We start from the raw sequence: 26,948 nt of genomic DNA on the forward strand, positions 1-26,948 counted from the left end.
TCAAAGGCTGGGTCCTCAGGAGGATGCAACCGCTGAATTGGGACACAGCCTGTGTGTGTGTTGAGCGCAGCGCCGTCTGCTTTTTGCAGTACAGTAACTAAAGTAGGACTAAGCATACCGGTAGTTTCTGTGGATCTGTCTGCCCGTTTTGTGAGTGCACTTGTGTGGCATTGTTTGGGATGACCTAATTAAAATAGCGTCCCCCCAGTAAAAACATCCCCACTACACCACTGCCAACGAGCTAGCAAGCCAGCCAGGGACAAGGGAGGCTGGCAATCAATTATATTTTGAAGATAAATTGACTCAAGCCGGCTCTCTCACAAACTCCTGCTCTGTGCGCAAGCAGACCGCTGCACAGGCTCTCTGCCTCGCTCAATCTCTCTTTCTCTCCATCCCTCAACCTTACTCCACCTCTCCACCCTGTGTGCGCTCAAGTTTGCCTGCGTGCTTACCCAAGTTGGCACAGCGTTACAAATGTGCCACAAAACCAACCAATGGATGTAGCCTATAATAAGACCGTCAACAGCCTTATGGCTAACCTAAACACCCCCCCCCCCCCCCCTTGACAAATCTCGAGATTTCCCGGGAAATGTAAATTTCGGGGTGGGCCCGCCCTGGTAAATCAAATGCCCGCCCAGAGACGTATGTCTGCCGCAGGGTCTGCACACACTGTAAGGAGAGGGAGCGAATCAGACGGAGTCAACGGCTGCTGACTCATTGCCTAGGGTCCGCCCAGAAGTGAAACTGGCCAATGGAGAACTGCCAACTCACTGGCTAGCTCGCCCAGAAGTGAAATCGCCAATAACAAATAGCTAGGGAGGAGGAACCGACACAACTACTCCGCACTTGTGTGTATAAATAATATGATATTTTGATGCTCGGCGCTCCTTCTGACTGACCGTCTCGGTGTAGCACGGTAGTGGAATTGAGCCCAGAGTACTCTGTGAATTGTATTGTGTCTTTTACCATTAAAACATTATTGTTTAAAATTGTATCCTGGTGCTTTTTAAGTCCTTCCTTTTATGATTTAAACCAGCTCATCAAAAGGACACGCAGAGCTGAGGTGGGTTTCAGACCACTCGCATCTCCAACAACACACACTGACATGATTCTCCAGCTTGGTCTCCAGTTGCACCTGTTTTACATTATTTGTTGAGTTCAGAAGCCAAAGATTTGAGATAATAAGTAATATTGAGTATTTCTTAAAAAAGGTATAGTAAAACTATATAAATAAATGAGGTGATGATATTTCTGTTTACTCTAGAAGTAAGTATAGACTGCTGTGATTCTGATCTGGGAAACATTAAAGACAATCATAGCCAGTCTGAAGATTTGGGCTCTTTATTGAAATAGTACAGTAGTAAGTATACATGTTAAAAATATATAGAATGAATCGTATTTTTTATGACGTAAATATGTAGAATCAGATACTTCAGAGAAACAAATGATTATAGATTCTGAGTAAAATAAAGTTCATATATTATACTTAACTTGATTAAAACAAACGTTCTCATGTTTACTTGTTGACAATAGCACTTGCATATTGAATTATCTTTTAAGTGATTATTAAATGTAAATATGTGATATCAGATAGTTAGTTGAAAGCAAAAAAAGTGGTTACAGATTTTGAGCAAATTCAATTACATGTCATATTCGATTAGGTAAGAAAACAACCTGAAGGATAACCTACAGTACATGTTGACGTTTAGATATATTTAAAACATTACAAATGCAAAAGAAAGAAATTCACAAGAACAACAATTAATAGATGAACTTTCTTGAAAACAATCACATATCATCCTTAACTTGATTCAAACTCTTTGTCATGTTTACATGTTGACATGCTACATTTGAATTAAATGATCTTTTAACTGATTTAAACATGTTCAAATGTGGCATTTGATGCAGCCCAAAACAAAAACAAATATTTGGAGGTAAATACTTAATTGGAATAAAAAGATGTTCATGTTTTGGTAAAAAGAAAAATGACATATAGCACTCAATAAGGTAAGAAGAAAATGAATGTGTTGCCATTTAAATTGAATGATATGTTAAACATTGAATGTGTAAATATATAAATGAAACTAAATAAGAATAGATTCGAACTCTTTGGGAAACGGTCACATATCAAACTTAACTTGATTACAACAGACTTTCTGTCATGTTTACATGTTGACTGTACCACCACTAAAACACAATGATTCATTAACTGATTTAAAAATCTAAACTTGTGGCTTTTGATGCAGCTCAGAAATAAAAAGACGAACATTATAAATGTGTCAATACAAATGTAAATAATAAGAACCAGAAACTTACATCACATGTCACTTGTTAGACGCTTTTATCCAAAGCGACTTCCATACTCAATACTGAGGTCAATCCCCACAGGAGCACTTTGGGGTGAAGAGTCTCAGGGACACAACGACATGCTGACTGCAGTGGGGTTTGAACCTGTGCCCCCTGATCCCAACACCTACGGACAACCCACTGCGCCACACGCCCCCACATATGAAATAAAAATAAAGACATTGTCTAATCTTCATGTTGACATAAAGAATGAATGATAGTTTAAAACATTGAAATTGTTAATATTTTTTACGACAAAAACCACAGAAAAACAGAAAAAGCAAATATTTTTGCATCAGTTACTTCAAGGAAATAAAAACACTCAATCAAATCAACTTTGATTCATTGACAATAACAACCAAAAAAAGAAGGATTGAAAGTCTGATTGAATCAAACTGAAACGTTTACAAATTCCTTGTAAGTTGTTGTGGCGAAATATATGGTCAACCTTGCCATCTCATAAACAGCATGTTACTTTGTGCCTCTCTTCATATAAATCAAGTGAAATCTAAATATCCATGAGAGATGATGGCTGTAATGAGGAGGACATGAGCCTCTGTGAGCACAACGCTTGTAGTTTCTCATTTGATATGAAAATGACTCTTTGAGGCTGGCCTCTGCTTGCTCCTTTGTGATGTCTTTCCAAGCTGGAGGAATGTCAGCAGGCTTTGCATCGTATGCTGCTGCAAACTCGTTGTTGAACTTTCCATTACATATTTCCAGTAGTTTGATGCCTCGAGGCTCGGATCTGGTGTGATCATCCAGTCCTTATATTTCTCTTTGTAGCGCTTGTAAGGATCCATTCCTCCTTAGGACTGTTTGCGAAAAACATTGTCACTGTTCACTAGGGAAGAGCATATGTCAATGGAAAGTTTTTGTGTCCCATCCCATTGATATCGACCCAGAGCCGTGGTCGATGAAGTGAAGCGAAGTGCTCAGTGTGTTTTTTCCTCCTGCCTCACAGGGTGCTTTGCAGAACGGACACTGTTTAACCACATCCAATCAGTTCTTCGAAAATCTCGTTCTGAGGATTCACATTAAGTTTCTTTAGTTTATATCCGATGTCTGTGGTTTCAAACTTCTTTCTTAGAGTTTGTGCCATCTCCTCCACACACCTCAGTGAGCCTGTGAGCAAACTGTTCCTGTTTGGCATTGTTCAGGATATTGAATGCCCCAAGAGCACCCTGGGAAAAGACCAGTTTGTCACCAAGTTCCTGACAGACAACTTTAACAAATGACTTTACGTTGACACTCTTTCTGCTTTAGCTTTCTGGATAGCCTTGATTATGCTCTTGATACATGACAGGAGATTATTTTTCCTCATACTCCTTAGACCCATCTGAGATGCATTCCTCAATTTCTTTGAGTATCCATTATTTTACATAACCATCATAGGAGCAAATAAAGCTCTCATACTTTTGAAAGTCCTTTGAGAGCAGATCCAGTAAAACTGAATACTGGAAGTGCATTCCTTGTGCTGAACTGAAGTCTTGTCTTCATTTCACTAACGATATCAAGACCCAGGGAACTGTTGACAAAGTTTTCAACTGCAGGCGTCAAGCATCGTTTTGTGAATTCTTCTGCCTTCTTCTGGCACTGGTCTACATTATTGAACACGTCTCTGAAATCGACAAGAAACTTTCCTTTGTCTTCATTCAGACATCTGTATGGATCATTCTCATGGATGAAATCTGCATGCATCTTCTGGAAGCTTCTGGCTGCGTCTCCACAGATGTGCTGTTTCAGAATGACTTCAAAAGTGATGTCTGTTCCAACATTGTGATTGTTTTTCAGCCTCTCATCAATCATGATTAAAATCTCCTCAATGTAGGCATCATGGTAATCGCTCTTTCTTTGCATTTTTTCCTTCACCATCTCAGAGGAAGCTGCAAATGATGCTGTCAGCTGTTTGTTGTATTTCCTTTTTAACCTGGCATGTTGAAGAACTGTTTACATTTGTCTTTACCTCTATTGAAGAGTCCTTCAACTGTATATGTAAATGTCCCCACTCCACATTCTTTCAGGCTTTTTTACTTAACAAATCCCTTGCGTTGTTGTTTGATAGATTTGTACTCAGGTAGTGAGACACTCTGGTGAAAATGTTCTCCACCTTCATTTCTGTACGGGATAGGGTCATTCACTGTTTCAGTCCACATCTTGGTCAAATTCTTCGACCAGCTCTTTTTCTGTCATGTTGACGGATTATCTCCGACATGTTTCAATCACTGCACAAACTCTGCCCTCTAATTCCTTTGTGTGCTTTTCCTTGATTTGATCAAGTTTTGTCACCCCTGTCTGATGTCAGATGCTGCTGTAAGTTTATTTTTCACAGACCTTTCAATTTTACTTAGAAGGCTCCTTGCATTGTTTTTATACTCCTCTCTGTATCCTTCAACAAGATGACATGACCCTCTTTTCTTTCAAAGTACCGTTCCAGGAGTTTCCGACAAGCTCTTGATGCCCATTTAGAAGCTTTGTCGAAGCTTCATCTTCCAATCGCAATGAGAAGTTCTCCCATGTCAGATATTTTAGATGTATCAGCAGCTGTTTCCAAAGTTGGATATTCTTGTTTCAGCTTGTGTAACCCATGTGTACATTTCTTTTTTGAAGACCCATTCCCATTGGCTGAATTCTGTGCCACAGCCTCATGTATGCATCAGCCACGATGCTGTTTCTGAAGCTGAAGATGAAGTTTTCCTGTTTTACTGCAGTCCACAGGCCTCTTCATCCAATCTGTAAACTCTGAGATATTATTAGCTGATGATCCACAATTTCCCAAAAGGTGGATTATGTTCTTCTTGAGCTCATAGACAGTCTCGCTGTACCCTGCATTGGACTGGTGCCATCGGTGGGTTTCCATTCCAAAGTCCAGGAATGTACCAGTTTCCAGTGTCTGGACTGTACTCCATCACCTGAGGAAGCTCGAGTACTCCTCTTCTTTTCATTTTGGCTGCTGCCTGGGTCATCTCGTTTAACTGTTCCAGGAGCAGTTTCCTGTCTCGTAGGTTCTTGTCATGGGCTGAAACATCCGACACATTCTGGTGAACAAACTGACATTTGGGCTTCTTTTTGTTCATCTCTGTCATCCTGAGGAAAAGCGTGTAAAACTATCTGCAGGATGTCCTTCATTTCTGTTGAATTCTCCATTGCAATATTCATGATGGTGATATCACTCAGCCCCACAACAAGTGTTGCAAGCTCATTGTCGTGCTCGTGGCTATTGTCCAGTTGTGCGAGTTCGGGTGACTTTAAGCCCTCAGTGTCAATGATCACCATGAAGTCACAGTTGAGGTCTTTTTTGACATCTTCATTGATTTCAATCAACAACATAAAGGCACCTCGAGTGCATCGACCACTGCTGACTGCAAACTGCACTCCAAACATGGTGTTGAGGAGAGTGGACTTTCCTGTGCTCTGAACTCCAAGAACTGTGACTACCAGGATCTTGTTATTAGGAGACACCAAGGCATTGAGCTGAGAGAGAACGTCACTCACCCATCTGAGAGGTATGTTGGATGCTTCTCCATCTACAAGCTCAAGTGGAAATCCATCAAGCATTAATGCTGCACATAGCTTGGGGAGATGCTGTAGTTGTTGGTGTGCTGGGTCTGTTTCAGGAAGGGAGAGGGAAGCTTCATAGATCTGCCCCATCTCACGGAAGAAAGTGTTCAGTCCCTAATGAGCTGTTGGAAAGTTGTTTTGTCAATGTCCTTTAACTCCTCTTTGTTCTCCTCCTTGTTCTTTTTGCATTTTTCTTTGTACCGCTCCCTGAGGTCAAAGAGTATTTCTCGAGATTTGTTATCGAGGTTCATTCGCATCCATTTCAGGAAAATAGCACCTCTCTATCCCTGGGCTTGATATTGCATCGATGAAAGGTGTCATTGCCTTTGAGATGTCATGAGAGTTCTGTTTTAGCCGAAGTTTCTTTTTTCTGTCCATGAAGTTCACTTTGGTAGACTTCTATACCTTTAGATCCAATTTTCCCGATGGCGGAATTCTTCCTTCTCTAAGCAAGTAAGGTCCTTCCATATTTGTCCTTGCAAGGGAAGCTCAGATTCTTTGTATTTAAGAATGTCTTGAATTTCTGCAGTGATGGCATCTGCATTTGTCTTGGCAGACTGGCACTCTGGAGAGTCTTCATCAACACAGATTTTTAATTCTTGTGCATCGACAGCCATCTGCTCAATTCGCCTCTTCACGTTTGTGTTTTCAATTGCATTGCTGACTTTTCCCCGCAGATCTTTGACAAAGTTTGCATCATTTATGTGCTTATCTTTCAAAAGGATGTTGCTCTTGGTTAATCTCAACTTGGTTGCTAACCATCTTTTACAGCATCTAATTTGAAATCTTTGCTTTGGACGGTTACCCACCAAGAAGATCTGTGCCTCCTGGCTTTGGTTGGTTAGCAGCTCACACTCAGAGTCCAAAGCGTCAAAGAACACAAAAACTGCTGCAGATGTCTGACACAAGAAAGCAAATTGAGTTTCAAATGAAGCAATGTCCCCACGAAGGTTAGCTACAGCAACTGGCTTGCTGAAGACATCCATGTTTATGTTCCCACAAGGAAGGTACCAAGTCATTTCAACCAATCCATTGGATATTCTCCTTGGACTGTCCCCACCCTCCATGTTGCGGTGAACAAAGGTGTCGTGGTACTGCTGAGAATTGCTCAGAAGCTTATTGAGGATCTCTGACTTGGACAAGGAGCACTCACCCAGTCTCACAAAAGATATCATTGGAAATTCAGAGACAACAATTCTCTCTTCAATAAATCCCTTGGATTCTAAAAGTGACTGAGGTCTGTACTTTTTAACAATGTCTCTCATGGCCCAAAGCATGAGTGTGCACTGCTTTGTGTCACAGTTGGTAAGCAACAGAGGCACGGAAAACTGACACATAGACATTTTGAGGGCCATTTCCTGCTGTACAAAACCATCAGAGCACAGGAAGAGAGCAGTGATAATATCAAGGGGATTCAGTGTGTCACCTGAATGTGTACTTTCATCAAGATCATCAAGATCTAAGTTATCATCGAAGTCTGATTCATGTGAAGGTGTACATTTCACATTCCTAGCTGTCACATTAACCATCATTAGTTTCTTCAGAAAATACCATGGAAGATCAGAATTACATTTGGCAGGTTCATCAGTAATGGTCTTCTTGTCAATCCTCAGAAGTCTGCTTAGGGACAGCTTCTCTTTGTAGTGGTGACCCAACCCCAGTTCCTCCAATAAGCTCTCTAGCTCCTTCTCTGTAGAAAATAAAAACAATACATATTAAAGCCTTAATTGATTATTAAATATTCATAAACATGGGTCAACATTTATTATAACAATTGTACTTTCCTATAGTTTACAGTATAAGGTACACTTTGCTTAAACTACAACTATGATGGGCAGTCAATTATTAAACAGCTTGTAATAGATGGATCCAGATCCTTCAACAACACTGTCAAATAAAGAGATATACAAATCTAATTGGCAGATTTTAATGGAATGATCAGTACTTGAAAGAAAGGATTGAGACATAATTCGCATCAAATTACAGCAGGTTAATACAATTGCAATACACTGCGTTTGACATTGGCATTGATAGGTGAACATTGAAATAAACTTTCTTTCATGTCTGTCATGATCAATCATATCCAACATATATATTATCCATAGTTTAAGGAAAAATCCACTTGAAAAGGGAAAAATATACACTTGTTTGCAATTGTACTGTCCAATAGTCATTTTAATGTAAAAGCATATTCTTTTATAAATGTTCCGGCATTTAATTTGTATAAGGTGTCATTACTTTAATATATATATATATATGTAAAACAATTATTATATGTGTATATATATATACACATATAATAATTGTTTTGACATTTATTGGTTGCCTTTTTTACTGTTCACTGTTGCTGTAACACTGTAAATGTCCCTGCTGTAGGACGAATGAAGGAATTCAGATTTTGATTCTGATAAGTACGCATACAGAAAATGTGTGAGCCAGATTAGCAGTAAGGCTCATATGTGCTATATTGGCAGTAATATATCTGTAAGAGCTTCATTAACATGAAGTAAGGTTGTTGCTGAGAAAGTTGCTCTAAGCACTCACTGCTGCTTTACTACATGTACATTCGCTTGAAAAACAAGAAGCTAACCTTGAAGCAATAAAAACTAATCTTAGAGTGAGGATCGAAAAGCTTGAGCTTCAAACTGATAAAAAAGGAGGGAAAACACAGAAAGCAAATAAAACAGGAAACTAAACACAAAAACTAAGGTCGTGACTGAGCAAGACAATACAAAGGCTTCATGGACTCCACATGCGTTCAATCTCAAGCCATGAAACACATGCACACATTGATGCAACCAAATGAGACAATCAAAATTAAAAGTAGTACAAATAGAACCGTCATTCTCGCGGTATAGGGGGCCTTTGAGACTTCATGATTTTCCCTTTAACTTCATAATAATTGTATAATGTTGATCTCAGGATGTTATGCATATTTTCCCAAGCTCCTGCACTTATTAATTAACTACAAGCAGACAGTGTAGGAGCACATGCAACATATATCCACCCTGTCATGGTTAGATTTAAAGTATATTATATACATTATCATTGCACAGTGATTAAAACATTTACATTTTCAGAAATATATTGTATCCACGGGCGGATCTAGACAAATATTCATGGGGTGGGCAAGAGGGTGGCTTCTGAGGGGTGACATCCCCTGGCAGAAGTATATGCTGATTTAATCGCAGTCATATCAATCAATGTTAACTTGGAATAAAATAATACAATAACATAGGTGACATTATTGTGGCACATCAGTAAAGCCTTAAATATAAATATATAAGCTGGCAGACATCATTTAATGAATTTAACTGAACAATACTGAATGAGTTTCACTCTTAGACCAGCAGGGGTACCAAATCTATGCAGACTGCTGCAATAAGTACATTAATTAACTGTCTCATCGATGTTTGTCTGCATGAATATGATACTATTAACAATCATATTATTCCTATCAGCTGTCAATCACTGTTATGATTCACATATTAATTTATTATTGAATAAACGTTATTTTTTGGAGGAGTTAATGATGAATGTTCCTCAAGATGCTTGCTCACCCTCCTTCAAATTTGAAAGACAAGTAATTACTATCATATATCAAAATTCAAAAGATTCAAAGGAACAGTTCAGCGCCCCACGACTTTACTGCAAACAGTTACAACCTGGACTTTACATCAGAAAGAACAAACATTAACCTCTTAAGCCCCACGGACCCGCCGAAGGGGCCGAAAACCACAGAATCTGCAAGCAAAAGTGTCTGAGGGCTTCTTAAGATGTAATAAACTATGAATGTTTTATATCCATGTAACGGGAAGAAACTCAGCTAACTGATCATTCTTATTTATTTTTGCAAAAAAAAACACAAAGTTAACGCCGAGCCTCTGAATTAGCCACGAGCGAAAAATATCTTAAGGCCATTAGCACAGAACTCTAGCCATAACGATCGAAGTATACTTATACTTATTGGATCTGCACAAACAAGCTTAGATAACATCCTGAGAGTGCCCAGGGCCCAGGAGTTCAAAACTTGTAATCTCAATCAGATCCGATCAGATTTTGAAATCCCATTTTTTGTGATCCAGGATCAGACAAATCGGCCAAATGTTGTCCCTGGAGTTCAAAGCAATTCAGGATAGGATCAGCCTGATCCAGATTACGCCTTTTCAAGATGACTAGATCCTGAATATCAGTGCTTTAATCCTACCGAGCGCCATCTAGTGGACATGAAAAAGAATACAAGGAAGACAAGAGACCACATTGCAGAGACTTCTATTGTCCGCAATTACTTTTGAAAGGTAATGACAGATGATGGACTTTTTTGTTGTTGAAGATATTTTTAATTTAATCGAAATTACATTTGTGATTGACAATCTTTGTTGTGATACTTTTATGAGCATAAACATTTATGTCATCAACATTTGGTTGAAAACAAAACAGGCCACCACAAACGTGAGCAAAAAATGAAAAATAAAATGTATTTCCCATGAAGGCTAAAAATTGTGTATTATTTCAGTTAACAAACTTTGCCATCTAATTTATATTGAAACATATTTTAAAAATAAATGGTACAGTACATTTTGCTCTGGTAATCCACTGGAAACCCACCCCTCTGGTGGGTTCAGGATAATCCAGTTTGTTGGGATCAACTGATCCCAATCCTGTGTTGTCGGTTTGAACCCGTTTTGAAGATTTGATCCAGATTAAAGCTTGGATTGGATTTCCTGATCTGATCGGATATCAAAGTGATCCTAATCCTGTTGTTTGGTTTTGAACTCCCCAAAAGATAAATCTGATCTGATCAGATAGGGATTACAAGTTTTGAACTCCAAGGCCCAGATGCTAGAAATATAAGGGTCATCACTGAGCGATCAGAACTCGAGACTGGGGAAGCAAAAACAGACGACACACAAGTAGCTTTAGATAACAAAACACGGAGATATGCTCACCTTAGCTGTTATTCTGATCGAAAGTCGTGTTCAATGGCATTACAACGAGAAAAAACGCGGCTGAAGGTTAATCCATAGGTTATACCAATGTGTCTGTGTCACTTTGAAAAAAAGTATTGATAATCCATAATCCATTTGTATTCAAAAAATCGGAGAAGAAAAATTAGCTGCTAATGGTAGCCACCAGAGGTTAGCGCAGCTTCCGGTTTTGCTACACGTCTCTCTTACTCCTTATTTGGTAACCTGTGTGTGTATGGGGAACTTTCCCTCGATTCCATTGGCTCTGACGGTTAGAAAGAGATTTCAAACAGGAAAATCGACCAAGGGGCGCCAAAGATATGTCAAATCCACCCAAATGGCCCAGAAGTGTTTTTTTTGTGCTAAATCTCTCTGAAAAGGTCAAATGTCACTTGTTTTGCATCAATCTTGATACAGGGTACTTATTAAATGTTGTACTTTGAATTCCTAAAGCTTTTAGTCTACCATACCATCATCCAAGGTTAGTTTCACTATAAGTAAAACATAGTTTTTAGACGGACACAATCATTGAGTTTTTTACCATGTTCAATCTGAAAAATAAAAACATCTATATTGAATCTGACTTTTCTACATCCAACTCACAGGTTTATCATTACTTTGAGAAAAAAGATTATTAATTGTTAGTTGTTGTGGCATTGGAAACAACTTGACATCTCTTTCTCCACCGTTACATCTTCTATGTAACGGTGGAGAAAGAGAAGAACAGACTGTATGTTTAAATGTTAGCACCCCCCGAAGAGGCTCAAGCTCTTACGTTGAGTCTGGAGTTTGAATACATTCTGGTTCATCAGTAAAGCCTACGACCATTATTCGGAGGGAAATGCTACAGTAATGTAGCAAATGACATTTCTGCTGCTATCTTTGCAAAACGAGTTAACAGTCACATGTTATCTGGATGAGTGCTGCACAATACTGTTTATATAAAGGGATAAATGTGTGTGTAGTCTTTCATATTAAACATGATCGCTGGTAGATAGCCACAGAAGGTCGTAACACAGTTTAACCTGGGCGGATGTTTACCTGAGAGGATCACAGTTCACAGTTCACAGCTGAAGACTTCTCCACGCTGCTTTCAAACTGTGAGTAAACACTGTGTGCTTCACTGGGAGGCTGTCTGAAGGTGGTGCACAGGTCTCAGGTGGACTTGGAATCACATTAAGAACAATATTCAGTAATAAGTCTGGCAACAATAACTGGTTTAAATGATTTATTGGAGCTCGCAACGTTTTGAACAGACATCCCCAGTCAACTCGTTTGTCTTGTTGTAGTCCTCGCTGTTCGCGTCCGGATATCTCCATCGTAACCACAACCTCACACACTGGCACTGAATGTGCATCAAAGTCTTCCTACCGAGCCAAATATACCAGCAGATTTATGTAAACGACAGAAGAAGCTATCAAAATGTGTATTTCAGTCGAAGGCCACGCCCCCCACCTCTGTAAACCAGTTGATCGGGAAACCAGTTAATCCGGAACACCGGCCCCTCGCTCCAGTGACCATTAGACCATTTAGTAAGGTAAAAAGCAAAGAGGCCGCTCAGACGCTCTTCCGTTTACGTGTTGTTATGGAAATCTAAAAACCCCAATACTGTAGAGTACAAGTCAGAAAACAAATCAATGGTGAATCAGACACAGTTGTCTTTCTGGTGATGTTTATTCGAGGCCTCAAACAAACATCAGATACAATAAAATATAGACACAGGTCTCACAGAGTATAGGATAGTCTGCGCGAGTGTGCGCAGTTTAATTTAATAGCAAAGCAATATAAAGGGAGAGTAAAAAGGTGGGGAGGAGAAGAAATCTTCACACGGTCACATTGTTATTAGACACCTGGCCTTGAGCTGTAGAAGTTCTCGTGTGACTTTGTGTGAGTCAACTCAGTAGCCAAAACAGCTCTGTGGCCTTGAAGTAGGATAGATAGAGCAAACAGCACATCTAAACCAAATGAGAAGCATTTGGTTTTAACATATCAGGATATAATACAATTTCCACTACATTGTTTAATAAAGAAAAACAATTGGACGGTAGATACACAGATTAGTTTCCCTTAAAATATGCAAAAGTTGAAATTATTTTTCTTAATAAAAACCAACAACAAATATATCTGGTCAAAATGTCAACAATAATATAAAGTCTTCTTTTGTTTACATAGAAATTCAACAAAAAGGTTTGTCTAACTTCTGAAAAAATATTTTTGATTTCCATAAAACTTGAAAAACACTGGAGGGACAACGACAGGGTGAACATTGTCACGACAGGGAGGACAAATACTTTAATGGTTGAACTACAAAATAAAGGTTGATTTAAGAAACATTTTAATTTTGGGGGCTAGCATAAATTCTGTACATTTCTGTAAGAACTCTTGAACTTCCTTTCAAACAGACAGCTCAATGTGAGCCTGCTCAGAGCTTGTGATTGGCAAACTGTCATTCAATGAAACCACCCTGTTGACCACGTCAGGGTGGACATTTCGGTACGACGTCAGGGTGGACATTTTGACCTTCAGTTAGCATTTTTGGTTCAAACTAATTGTGGCTTGCTAACTTGGAGTCTGGTTTTTGAAGACAACTTAGTATAGTTAAACTTACACATTTAAACAATATATTTTAATAGCTTGCAGCATATGCTATGCTGACAAGGTGGACATGTTAAGCTTAGGAAAAGCAACTCACTCACACGGAGGGTGCTTTTCACTTCTCTTATTTTTCATTTCCTCGCTCCTCGGGCTCTGTATCACCGGAAGTTGATTTGTCTGCGCCATCTTGAGTAGCGTCCCAGTGGCCTTATTTGTGCAGGAGGAGCGAGGATTGAGGAGTAATAACGGAGGAACTACCAGACCATCCTCCGGTGAAATCCGGACGATCAGCTGTGCGGCGTCATCACAAACGGACGTCGCTTCACGTGACGCTCCGGAGGAAAGGACGTCCCATTGCTCTTAAAACTCATTTCCCTGCTTCTCGTGGTTTCCTTGCGTCCCTCCATGCTTCCCTGGTGGGAGGGACTAGACGCAGGGAAACGACGCAAGTGAGGGACGCAAGGAATCCATTTAACCGAAGTGAAACGCACACAGACTTTGAGTTTCCCCCCAATGAAGAGAGAAAAAACTTGTCTTTGAAATGTCACAAGAGTGTATTGCTTTTTTTTAATGAGGCAGATTCCCAAACATGACAGGGTGGACAATTATATAGGGGACACACACAGTTATATGTTTTGATGAATAAAATATGATTGTTATTACTAAATGATCAATGCAGTTAAATTGTGTAATATGTCATTTAGCAGAAATAATCATTTTAAAGCTTTTTCTTTGCCTAATTTTACTCACTTTGAAATTGAATGGGTGGTACTTGGGACATAGCAAAATACCATACTTCCTATTATACAAAACTGAAAAAAATCTAGAGAAAGTGTCTAAAGCGTCAAGAAAAGCATTTTATACATATAGAAAACATGACATGGCCATTTCCACTGATCACAGCTCCATTGTTGAGTTCTACTAGAATAGATTCACTTTGTTCAATGTTCCAAACTCACATTGGTTTCTCACAGCCTCTCTGGTAGTCTGTGTATTCACTCTCTGTCCTACATGGCTTTGTGGAGCTCCTGCCCCCCCCCCCCTCCCTATGAGCCTGTGCTCTGATTGGTCAGCTCGCCCACTCTGTTCTGATGAGTCCACCACCGTTACAGCGGAACATCAGTGATTATTTGTTACAATGGCGTTTGTTAGCAACCAGGAAATGACTCCAGCAATGAGAAACAGATGAGAATGCTGCGTGGGGTCTGGGGGCCGTGTTGGAGGGACGTTGCGGCGCTTGCTGCGGACAGTGTGAGATGGCTTGAGGGTTTGTGACTCTGCAGACCCTTTACATGCATAAAAAGCTACATAACACACAATGAGACGGGTAATAACCAGAAAAGCATGTCATGGGACTTTTAAGACTATAATATGATGAACAACTTTTACGTTTAATTTTTGCTAAGTTAATATAGCAACTTAATTATGTATGTAAAGGACAATAAAAGTCAGGTAAATCTCGCAGTAAACAATTTGTTCATAACCACATTCAGTGATAATATGACCTATCATAATAATAATCAATTATATTTATATAGCGCTTTTCTCCAACTCAAAGACGCTTTCATCATGACTCAGCTTTAAGCTCACACATACATTTAGCACGGTTTAAGAAAAACAGGGGGGGGGCTGCAGTGTAAGACCCCATCGGAGACACACGCTTATTAAGCCCACAAACTACAGGCGGGTCGAAGAGATCTGATATTCTAAAATAAAGTTCACACATTTTGACTAAATATAGTCTAAATATAGTCTATGTTAAGAACGAGAAAAGTTTTGACATAGTTTTTTTGTAAACATATGCCAAATGTGCAAGGGTGGTGACGTCAGAGAATCGTCCTATGTGACGGAGCCCCGGACCAATTTAACCGCTGTGTGTATGTCAGAGTTAATGACTTTGGACAACTTGATAACACTTTATGATGAAAGCCCTTCAACAGTTATGTGCGTGTAAACAAATTATGAACAGCCGACAAATAACTACATTGCGAAATGTTCCAAATGACTTTAAACCACTATCAACCGACCACTTGCTTCAGCTCAAGGTCAAACCATTGTTGCCAGCAGTGTAACTCGATCTGCAATATACACAGCCAAGACACGGTTGGCAGCAAGTGCAATGCATAATGGAGTTCCAGACCAGATGAATCTACGACTTTTGCAAGAAAGACTGGAATGGAATTGCATTCAAATAAACTATATACCTGGACATACATGTATTAATCATAAACTCAAATACACCTTGTGGATCATGTTTAATGGCAAAAGTTCTGGAGACACCACCCAGATCAAGAGGTCTGATTCTTGTATGACAGAAACCAACAGAGGCACGGGAAGGGGGGTGCTGAGGGGCGCTGCAGCATATATATCAACAAGTCCCTCCAACTCATACGACCAAATGGGCCGATTGTTCAGGTCCTTATTACGACCAAATATGTCGTTTCTTCAAGCGCATAATACGTCCTATAAATACGTTTTAAAGTTTTTGCCCTCTAGTGCTCCCGTTGAATGCTAACGTTACAGATGGTAGTTTATTCACAAATAACCCTCTCTGTAAAATCCTAAATTGTAGGATAGTTTGGCCATTAAAACGCTTTTTGATTAGATTTCTAGCGAGAAGTGTATATTGTACTTTTAGAATCCACGTCCAGTCGATATGTAGGATCTATAGTTTGATAGATATTACGAAGATGATTTGAGGTATGCGGCAGCCTCCATGTAAAGTTACGGGTTGAAAACAGTATTTCCGGTCTCGACGTTTTCATAATAAAACCAATGATCAAATGATTTAACAGAGATATCTGCAGAACTCATCAGCTAAAAAACATCAGTTTATCCTAGTTCATTATACGACATTAATTGGTTTAAATTGTGTACAATGCTTTTGTGTTTTTCCCATATTTTTATCTGTCGTAGTTCTGTATTTATAGAGCCTGATCAGAAGACCTTTTGACAAACAGGAAGAGATGCCGCCAAAACTGAACACGTGACGTGGATCATAAATATATAAGCAATTAAACAACATCTTCCATTTCTTTTCACACAATACGTCTCCTTGCAGTATCAACACTAATTCGGCTGACTTTTATATTTGATCCAATAAGTAGATAGTCTGTATTTACACCATAACGGTGCACAGCTGATATAAAGGGATTTTTTTGTAGTTTTTAAAGATATTATTTACTACCTTTCCAACTCCTCATGCAGTTGACTGTTACAGGTCTATACAGGTTCATGGTTCAATGCATAAGCTTCACATCGAGAGACTGAAACTGTGTTTTCCTTTACCGTTCTGTTTTAATTTCACAATAAAGTTAATAGTCATATTATGTTTGATATTGTAGTGCCGTGAAAAGAGAGTCGGAGGCGGTGTATTAAGAATGGAGTTCCAATCTTTATTATCCATTACTTCAGAGAGGTTAACACATGCACTGCTCTGCCATGATGAGCTAGCAGGAATGGCAGCTAAAGCTACAGGTGTTCCCCACTAAAGGGTCCGTGTGGCAACACAATAAGCAAGGTGAATTATGTCCAATAACGTGTCACCACACAAGCCCCCCCAGAATTCACACATAAACAAAATCAGCATGGCGGGGAGGAACGACACGCCGACCCCCACGACTCCTGAGCACGGGAGTCGGAAAAGTGACTCCCGCCTGTGCGGCCCCCGGAAGGGGAGGGACCGGGACAATAGGTCTTAAATCCGTGACAGGGGGACGAGGCCGGGGGGCGGCCCCGTCGCGGAGGTCGAGCCAGCACCACAGGCTGGTCCAAGTCCAGGTGAGCAGCCTTCACCCGGTCCACCGAGACGTGCTCGGCCTTGCCACCCAGGTCGACCACCAGGTGCTTGTCCCCGTGCTCCAAGACCCGGAAAGGCCCATCATAAGGGGGCTGCAGGGGGCCTCTGTGCGCATCGTGCCGGATGAACACGTGCTCCGCCGAGCGGAGCTCTGCGGGAACCTGGGACACCTGAGTACCGTGCTGAGTAGTAGGGATCGGAACAAAGGCCTCAGCGGCGTCACGCAGGAAAGCCCGCTGGGCCGACGCCGACCAGGGAGCCGATGCATTTGGGAGGAAATCCCCCGGAACTCTCAGCGGCTGACCGTAGACCATCTCCGCTGTAGAACACTGCAGATCTTCCTTAGGTGCGGTCCTCAGGCCCAGCATCACCCAGGGCAGCTTGTCGACCCAGTTACCGTCCGTAAGGCCGGCCTTGAGGGCCGCCTTCATGGAGCGATGAAAGGGCTCGCAGAGACCGTTAGCCTGAGGGTGGTAAGCGGTAGTCCTGTGCAGCTTAACCCCCAAACCGCCTGCCACAGCGTTCCAGAGCTCGGACGTGAACTGAGAGCCCCTGTCTGAGGAAATGTCTGACGGGGTGCCAAAACGACACACCCACGTTGCAATGAAGGCCCGGGCAACGTCTGCGGCTGATGTCGAAACGAGCGGAACCGCCTCCGGCCAACGGGTCGTCCTGTCCACCATGGTGAGGAGGTAGGAAAACCCTGAGAGGAAGGCAACGGACCAACCAGGTCAATGTTGACGTGATCAAACCTCCTCTCAGGCACCAGGAAACGCTCCAACGGGGCCTTCGTGTGGCGGTGCACCTTAGCGCGTTGACAAGCCACGCACTCCCTGGCCCAAGTCCTCACGTCCCTTTTCAGTCCTTGCCAAACGAACTTCGCCGCTACCAAACGGACCGAAGGTTTAACGCCGGGGTGTGACAGGCCGTGCACAGCCTCGAACACAGGACGCCTCCAGCTGGCAGGGACGACAGGCCGCGCCAGGCCCGTAGAGACGTCACACAGGAGAGTAATGCCCGCGTCGCCGAACACCACGTCCTCCAAGCGCAGCCCCGCGCTCTCCACCTTCAGGGCCTGGACGCCGGGATCTGTGACCTGGTCTGCCGCCATGCGAGTATAGTCCAGGCCCAACTGGACGGCACCGATGACGACCCTGGAGAGGCAATCAGCAACCAGGTTCGACTTGCCAGCCACGTGCTTAATGTCCGTAGTGAACTCCGATATGTAGGACAGCTGCCGCTGCTGACGTGCCGACCAAGGCTCCGCCACTTTTGACATGGCAAAGGTGAGCGGCTTGTGGTCGACAACGCCGTAAATTCAACGGCCTTCCAGCATGAAACGGAAGTGCCGCACGGCCAAATAAAGTCCGAGGAGCTCCCGGTCAAAGGCGCTGTATTTGCGTTCTCTAGGCGTCAGCTGGCGGCTGAAAAAGGCGAGCGGCTGCCAAGCGCCCTCCACCCACTGCTCGTGCACTGCGCCGACCGCGTAGTCTGACGCGTCCGTGGTGATGGAGATGGGAGCCGTAGATGATGGGTGTGCCAGCAAAAGCCGCCTGAGCCAACGCGGTCTTGACCTCAGCAAAAGCCGCCGTCCGCCTCTGCTGTCCAGTCGATCTCCTGGACGGGGGTCTTGCCTTTCAACGCTTCATACAGCGGCCGCATGATGTGTGCGGCCCGGGCGATGAAACGGTGGTAGAAAGTCACCATCCCCAGAAACTCACGGAGCGACCGGGGCTGTGAGCGGGCGAGGAAACGCCGCAACAGCCTCCACCTTCGCTGGCAGAGGTGTCGCACCGCCCTTGGTGACGCGGTGCCCCAGGAAATCGATGTCCGACACCCCGAACTGGCACTTTGCAGGATTGATGATTAATCCGTGTTCGTTGAGCCGTGTGAAAAGGGCTCGGAGGTGGGACAGGTGCTCCTGCACTGAAGCGCTGGCGACGAGTATGTCGTCGAGGTAAACAAACATAAACGGCAGGTCCCGCAGCACCGAATCCATCAGGCGCTGGAACGTCTGAGCGGCATTCTTGAGTCCAAAAGGCATCCGCAGGAACTCAAAAAGTCCAAAAGGCGTTATCACTGCTGTCTTGGGAATGTCCAGGGGGTGCATGGGCACCTGGTGGTATCCACGCACCAGGTCCACCTTGGAAAACACCCCCGTACCGGCCAGATGCGCCGAAAAGTCCTGAATGTGCGGCACCGGATAGCGGTCAGGCGTAGTGGCGTCGTTGAGTCGGCGGTAATCCCCGCACGGGCGGAACCCGCCGTTCGATTTGGGAACGACGTGCAGGGGGGAAGCCCAAGGACTGTCGGAGTGGCGGACAATGCCCAGGCGCTCCATGGTTGCGAACTCCGCCCTCGCTACAGCCAGCTTAGAAGGGTTCAACCGCTGGGCCCTGGCGTAGACAGGAGGCCCCCCGGTAGTGACGTGGTGTTCCACGCCATGCTTAGTGGTAAGCGCAGAGAAGGTGGGTAGCGACAGGTCTGGAAACTCGGCCAACAGTCTGAGAAACGTGTCTGCACCTGACAGCGAGCCTGACAGCCCGTCGTACGCTGCGCTGCCAAGTGTGCACACGAGGGAAGAAAACGTTAAGGCATCAACCAAACGCCTATTCTTAACGTCCACTAAGAGTCCATGAGCACACAAAAAAATCCGCTCCGAGGAGGGGAAAAGAAATGTCCGCTGTCACAAAAATCCCAGCTGAAACGCTGTCCTCCGATGCACAAACACATAGGCCTCACGCCGTACGTGCGAATGGGACTGCCGTTAGCCGTCGTCAATCGCGGTCCGTGCCCCCCACGGGCGACGTCTTCACTCGACGCTGGAACTACGCTCCGTTGAGCGCCCGTGTCACACAGAAACAGGCTCCCCGAAACGCTGTCGCTGACAAAGAGGAGCCTGCACGTGCCGCCGACGCTCAGAGCCACTACTGAGCGCCGGCCCCTCCGTTTCCCGGGGGTTTGTAGCTGCACGGAGCGATACATCTCTTCGCCCTTGTCCCGAAACGTGCGTGGTAAACGCACTCTCCGGTGTCTCCACGCCGGCTAGCCACAGCCGTGTCCGGCCTCCGCCACGCTTTCTTGACTGCCGGTGGGCCGCTGAGCGTCGCGGCTAACGTCTCTGCCCCGGGCTGTTGCGTAGCCAGGAAAAAACGATCCGCTTCCTCAGCCAAAGCACGGGGCTCCGTGACAGGCGTGTTGGCCAGCGCCGTCTGTACCCGGGGAGGCAAGTGACGCAGGAAAATCTCCGTGAATAAAATACGGGGATCTTCCCCCCCTAGCAGATTTAGCATTTTCTCCATTAGCTGGGATGGCTTGCTGTCTCCTAGGCCTTGAATGTCAAGTATCTGGCAGGCCCTCTCCTTAGCAGATAAGCTAAATGTCTTAAGGAGAAGGGCCTTAATCGCCTCATATTTGCCATGATGTGGGGGGGCTGCGATGAATCCCACCAACCTGGATGACGTGGAGCTCCCCAGCGCTGCTACCACATGGTAGTATTTTAGGTCCCCGTCACGGACCTGTCGGCAGGCGAAATGTGCCTCCACGTGTGCGAACCATTCCTCCGCGGTGTGCTCCCAGAATTCCGGCAGCTTTATGAAAACATCGCGCTCAGCCATGTTCGTTAATTTTCCGGAAACTTTCTGGGAAAAGTCAGGGACACCAGTGTAGTGCCGTGAAAAGAGAGTCGGAGGCGGTGTATTAAGAATGGAGTTCCAATCTTTATTATCCATTACTTCAGAGAGGTTAACACATGCACTGCTCTGCCTGATGAGCTAGCAGGAATGGCAGCTAAAGCTACAGGTGTTCCCCACTAAAGGGTCCGTGTGGCAACACAATAAGCAAGGTGAATTATGTCCAATAACGTGTCACCACAATATTATGTTTTATTAACTACACCACTGGTTTTTTAACCCTGCGCCGCCTAGTGGTTCAAGCACGTTATTAAATGTTGTTGTTGAATACGTTTTATTTGATGAAAACATTTAAATATTAAGAGTAGCCTACATACAAAATTGAAAAGATCAAGAAGATACTGTAGTGATCTCTACAATAAAACAGTTTAGTGCAGGACGTGCACGCGGGGGTGAACAGCAGAGGCGGGGAGAGGCGGGGCTATTGCCTCATCATTATCAGAACATGATAGTCAGACTATTTAAAAAAAACAACGGTCTGATTTTAACATTGCACAACAATGAACTCAATGTGTGAATGTTATAGCAGTAATATTAAACACTAATAATACAGTAAACTATTAACACTGTACATATTCTTGTTTGCCCATGGTGAGATGACGAGGCTCCATTACAAATAATCCTATTTTTAGTGAATTACTGAGTTTAGGCGCGTTAATAAAGTTTTAATGAAGTTGACTACGGCAAATTCATGATTGTTAGTGCGTTCATGTAAATTCGGTGAACATATGATACATTAAATGATCGTGAGGAGGATGATGAGCCGGTCTGCATTTCCTGACAAAAAAACGATGGTTTTGTGTAGTACGCCAACGTGGATTAGACAACATTATTTTGTTAAATAAAAACATGGTCATGTTTTGTAAATGATTACATGTCTCTTATTTAGCACAGAATATGATCCTATCTGTGACATATGGATCTTAAAGGTGACATGTCATGCTTTTCCGGTTATTACCCGTCCCCTTGTGTTATGAAGGTTTGTATGCATGTAAACGGTGTGCAGAGTCAAAACCCTCAAAGTACACCCTGTAGCGCCTCGTTGGTGATACGTCATCATCCCGGAACTAAATGGGCCAATCCGTGGAGCCGTTACGTTACGTCCGCGGAGCCGTTACGTTAAGCCCCCGCTGATTGGTCCAAATTGACCAATCCACGGACTTCCTCACACACTCAGTGCAGGCAGCTCTGCTGCTGCTCCCTGATAACAGACTGACTCTGACAGATTCTCTCTGCAGACCCATTCTCACAGCGTTTATCAACCTTTTTCTTACTCAATACAAGCCACATTTATTGTTTTTATTTCGGCTGTGACTTTGTGTGTGTTCAGGTTGAGTTTGGCTGTGTATCGCTATATGGAATTATGATCAGTGGAAATGGCCATGACACCTCTCCTTTAACAAATATCTGCTATATCAGATACCTGTCAGTGCTTCTCAAAGTGTGGTCCGTGGACCACTGGTGGTCCGTGAGGGCCCCCTAGTGGTCCGTGAGTATATTGGTAACATTTCACATTTTTAATTAATTAATTAATTAAAGTTTTCCGCACTCTCGCGGGAATATCTCTGCAATGGAGCGAGCTTAAGTTTCACTTTCGATTGCATGATATAACCCAGATAAACACCTTCATCACACATGTTGCCACTTGTTTGTACAATTTTCAGGGCGATTTGTAAAAAACGATGTGTTTTTGGATATTTGTGGAGTTAGGTGGTCCGCGAGTGTTTTTTTATTGGTTAAGTGGTCCTTGGTATGAAAAAGTTTGAGAAACACTGCTGTAGATCTATCAGCTGTTTATTTCACATGAGTTCCAGTGTGGCATCTTTTTAATCACTGCTCCCCCTGGTGGATCCATGATCTATTGCAGCTGGTTTCATTATAATTTAAAGGGGACCTATCATGCAAAATGCACTCTTGTATGTCTTTTATACATGAATATGTGTCCCTGGTGTCAGTGGCGGTGCTAGGGGGTGGCTACTTGGGCTCAAGCCCCGGATGTTTTCTGAAAAGCCCCGGATGTTTCACTTAAAAAAATATATATATATAGTAGGGCTGTCAAGTTAACGCGAACATCAAAGCGCACGGCACCAGAGGAATTTCCTCCTCCACGGCGTTGCACGGAGGAATGACAGTGGAAGACATTTGCACTGCTGCATCTGGGTCTTCCCCCTGTTCTTTTATTTTGAGGGATGTCTCCCATTCCTCTCTGACACACTCAGTACTGAGTGTCCTGTCAGAGTGAGTAATGTCGGGGACTCAACTGCGTGCCCTCTCTCCTGCTTGTCGGCACTAAGAGAGCTGCCCTTTTCCCTCTTTGATCGTTTTAAACAAGTGGGACTTGGTCTCTACTTTTTACAGGTAGCCTATTTAGCCTTCCTTCGTTCCCTGATGGAGAATATTCATTTTTTAATGCTATATTCCCTGGGAATGTGATGCTCCATTTACGCATGGCGAAATGGACAGGGGTTATTAACTGAGTAGGTGTGTTTCTGTGCTTCTGGTAACGGACGGAACCAGTGGGGCGTGGACTACATCCTGCTTCGCCCTTAACCCAATAGCGATAGCCTTAGAGGGCGAAGCCAAATACGATATAGAACTGGGGTTACATACTGTAACCCAGCTTCTATGAGTATAGGCGCAGCCCTCTAAGGTTCGGGCCCCACTGGCTCCGCGAATAGCTGAAGAAAAGCTGTTTGTGTGGGAGCAGGTTGTAGGGACTACTTTCTATTTATACGGAAGTGAGTCCGTAGGTATTGCCCACGTCATAGGTGGGCGTGGATTATCAATGTTTATTTAAACATTAAGTCTGTCAGTTATTTAAAGATTAAGTCTGTCAGTGCTGCACACGTGCAGAGGGATTACCCAATAGCGATAGCCTTAGAGGGCGAAGCCTATACTCATAGAAGCTGGGTTACAGTAAGTAACCCCATTCCTTAGTTAAGTCTGCGCCCTTTTCGCCCTTTTGTTTGTTCAGGCTGCGTGCCTTCCATTTTGTTTCACCCTGTTATATAATCAAACTATTTATAATTATTACCAATTCCATTCTGGTGTATGTTGATTTCCTCTACCCTAGAGGGGGACGTAACACATGGTCAAGAGGATCTCTAGCTTCACCAAGGACTCATACAGGGGAGAAAGGAATAACTTTAAATTCAAGCTAGTTTTAACTATACACAAAACTGGGCAATCAGCTTTCTGTCTTCTGCAAGGAAATCTTTCTTGTATTCAAGGAACAATTCTGCAGTGATGTCATCTGCAACTTTCTTGGCAGTCTCACACTCTGAAGTGTCTTTGTCAGAGACAGTTTGTTTTTCTTGCAAAAGGTCCCAATGTATCCACTTTTGCAAGAAATAGTCTGATTATTTGTTATGACAAAAACAAACATGCTGGAAAGACCAGTAAGCAAAGTTATCTCTCTGGTGCCAGTCTGAAAATAAGGAAAAATAACTGAACAACCCTCTGTCACAACTAGATTATAGATTTCTCCTTTTTGTTTTGTTAATTGTTATTAAATATGCCCATTACAATAAGGGACGCTATGTAGGCCAGTTTTTTGTTTGGTGCAGAAGGTCTAAATAATATTTTCAGCCAGTAGAGACCTCTATAGTCAATGAAAAATAAAAGACTACAATTCCCCAGCACCAGCTTATTGAGATACACAGATTGGGCTGATGTGACAGAGTTCTCAACCGCTCAATTATTTAACGTTATCATCTAATGGAAATAAATAAATCTTAGTTTGCGCATAATTTTATCTGAGTTTTTGTTTTTAAACAATGCAATAATAATTATATTTGACTTAACCTTTGGGGGCAGATGGTACAGTTGGCTTGCTTATTGTTACATCGGCTTTCTCTTGCACGGTTTCAACCTCTCTGCAACACGTTGCACTGTAACTCTCCACTTCACCAGCAGGTGTGTCCGAATGCAGAGACTCTGACTCCCTGCCGACCTGATCGACTTTGTTCTGCACAGGAGGGCTGGGCTCTGTGGGGAAAAATGAAAGGGTTCACTAAAACTCATGTTCCATCAATGTTTGTCAGCATTTTAAAGTGCTGCCAATTAAAGGCCACAAGCAGCCTCATATAATTATCCAAAAGATCCAGAAACAGGTGGCATTGATCACAATTTCAGATTTACCTGTTTTGCTTTGATTTCCATCGTCTGCAACCCTTTTCAATCTGAAGGTAAACTCAGTCCTATAAATCCGTTCCTTAGCCTTCACAGGGCTGGAGTCATCGACAGTCAAACTACCGCTGTCTGTTTCACAGGAGTAATCTAACTGAGGTCTACCTGTGAAGACAGATAGTGAGGTTGCTTTACTTTGATTTCCATTGTCTGCAATCCTTGTGATGCTGAGGTATACTCAAGCCTTTTTACTTGCCAGGTATCAGTCCAACAACCTTCACAGGGCCGGAGTCGTTAACAGTCAAACTGCCGTTGTTTGTTTCACAGGAGTAATCTAACTGTAGTCTAAACCCAGCAGAGTTTTCAGTTGGTGAAAAGCCAAGAGAAATGGTCTCCTGGTCAGTATTTAGAACTATTACTTCACCTGGTGGAGGAACATCCGTCAATAACTGATCTATTGTAATAAATATATACACAGCGATATGTAAAGATACTGAGTTGTACTTTTCTTCTCTAAGATGCACAGATACTTTTATCGCTCCGTTAGTTTAAGTTTATTCTTATAATGTTGTAAGGACTCAAGAATACTTCCCCTCTTTTTTCAGAGCATGCAGCCAACGAGGTATGTTGTTGTGTTTGTATTTATTTTACGTCATTACTTTTAAGTCATCTCACATGCTGTGCATGTTATTGTGTGTGTAACATGATACACACACAATATGTCATTTATACTGTTTATTTATGTGTAGTTTTCACAGTGGATTCAAACAGGAATAAACCCCTTATGACAAAGCCACTGTGTCTGCCTGTGCTTCGAGGGATTTACACTTACGTTCCGACTGTGGTGCTGCTGGAGTGTTCTTCCCTTTCTCACAGCACGGGTCAGGGAAGGGATCTGTTTTTTCATTATGTTCCTTGGTAATTGAGAACAATACAGTATGTTTACATTCTATTTTGAACAAGTCATTTAATCATAACATATTAACGATAGCTTATGTGACTTATGTATTAGTAATTTTATTGTAATTTAACGGTTTACCTTCTTATCAGTGTAATCCATTTTTGATACACCCTCAGCAATCCCACACTGTCCAGATTATCCAAACAGCTTCCCACTAAAAGTAATAGGAAATAACCACAGGTGTAAGAAGTACTCAGATATTTTACTTAAGTAAAAGTACCATTACTACAGTGTAAAAATACTCTGTAACAAGTCCTTTATTCAAAATGTTACCCTAGTCAAATTACAAAAGTAATTAGAAAATGCATTTCCTGCAGAAAATGCGTGTGAATGCTGTAAACTGTGAAGATTTATGGCTGCTTTTAGCTAAACAAATGCAGAAAAAGCTTAATATTTAAAAGAAAAGGTTTAAAAAAAAGGTATAAACAACACGTATAGCCTTGATGTCCTGAAATAGCTGAATAATGTAATAGTTGAATGGTTTCTGCAGCTGAAAATAGGCTGAAGGAGTTAAATATCAGATGTACATAGTAGTGAATGAATTTGTATTAAGATGAAAAGAAAGTAAAAAGGCTTGGGAAAGCAGAAGAATATTTGAACTGAAAACTTTTCGACTAAAACCATACGTCACCAATAATGTATAAAATATGTGGAACCTGTTGAAGTCTGTATGAAGTCTCCATCAGACAGACAATAATAGGCTGAGACAGTCTGTTAAAGTCCAGTCTGTCAGTGTTTGTTTCTGTTCCTGAGCACCTCCTCATATCACCTGTGTGTGTGTCCAGAGATCAAAGACAACCAACTGCAGCACTGCGTCCCATAAGAATGCATTGAGTTGTATATCTGACCATTTTGCCACCCGTTCAAACACTATGGAAGAGGAAGAGAGAGAGAGAGAG

The 26,948-nt window shown here is 42.6% G+C and overlaps 1 pseudogene; it reads right to left on the bottom strand.

Moving 5' to 3' along the window:
- Positions 1–1,536: 1,536 nt before the first annotated feature.
- Positions 1,537–26,948, bottom strand: part of LOC117557089 — a 29,680-nt pseudogene continuing 4,268 nt past the window's right edge.

Source organism: Gymnodraco acuticeps, unplaced genomic scaffold, assembly GCF_902827175.1.
Source record: "Gymnodraco acuticeps unplaced genomic scaffold, fGymAcu1.1, whole genome shotgun sequence".
Classification (NCBI taxonomy): Eukaryota; Metazoa; Chordata; class Actinopteri; order Perciformes; family Bathydraconidae; genus Gymnodraco; species Gymnodraco acuticeps.